This window comes from Gavialis gangeticus, unplaced genomic scaffold, assembly GCF_001723915.1.
Source record: "Gavialis gangeticus isolate Ggan-Ray unplaced genomic scaffold, GavGan_comp1, whole genome shotgun sequence".
Taxonomy (NCBI): Eukaryota; Metazoa; Chordata; order Crocodylia; family Gavialidae; genus Gavialis; species Gavialis gangeticus.
The window spans coordinates 121,031-121,421 of record NW_017728990.1 but is presented as its reverse complement, the minus strand read 5'-3'; the positions used below and the strand labels follow the sequence as shown (position 1 = coordinate 121,421).

General features: G+C 72.1%; 1 protein-coding gene across 1 annotated transcript in view; it reads left to right on the top strand.

Moving 5' to 3' along the window:
- The first annotated feature begins 279 nt into the window (after window positions 1-279).
- SSRP1 (structure specific recognition protein 1) overlaps window positions 280-391 on the top strand; it is a 21,580-nt gene continuing 21,468 nt past the window's right edge. The window contains exon 1 of the mRNA XM_019514507.1: window positions 280-352. The gene's annotated coding sequence lies outside the window, so the exon portion shown is untranslated. The remainder of the gene's footprint in view (window positions 353-391) is intronic.

Here is a 391-nt window from a genome sequence, read left to right as displayed (position 1 = left end):
CCCCGGGGGCGGGGAGGCTAAAGCTCTCCCAGGACTCTACAGCGACAAGCGCCGGGACCCGCCTAGTAGCGCCCTTACAGCCACCGCCACCTCCCAGCCCTACGCAAGAGATTGAGCCGCCGAGCGGCCGCTCTAGCCTCAGGCCTCCGGACACTCTATGCTCCCGGGCGTCCGCCCCCGGCGCGCCCTCTCTCGTCGGAGGCCTCCCACAGCTCTATGGTAGAGCTGGCGGCCCAGAGCGGCTTGCGGCGTCGCCATGGCTGCCCGGGCCGGAAGGCGGAAGTGAGGGCGCCTTCCGGTGGCAGAGGCTTCGCGCGAGGTTCGTGTTGCGCAGGCGGGAAAGTGACCCCAGGTGAGCGGGCGAGGCGCGGGGCAGGGGCTGGGGAGCGGG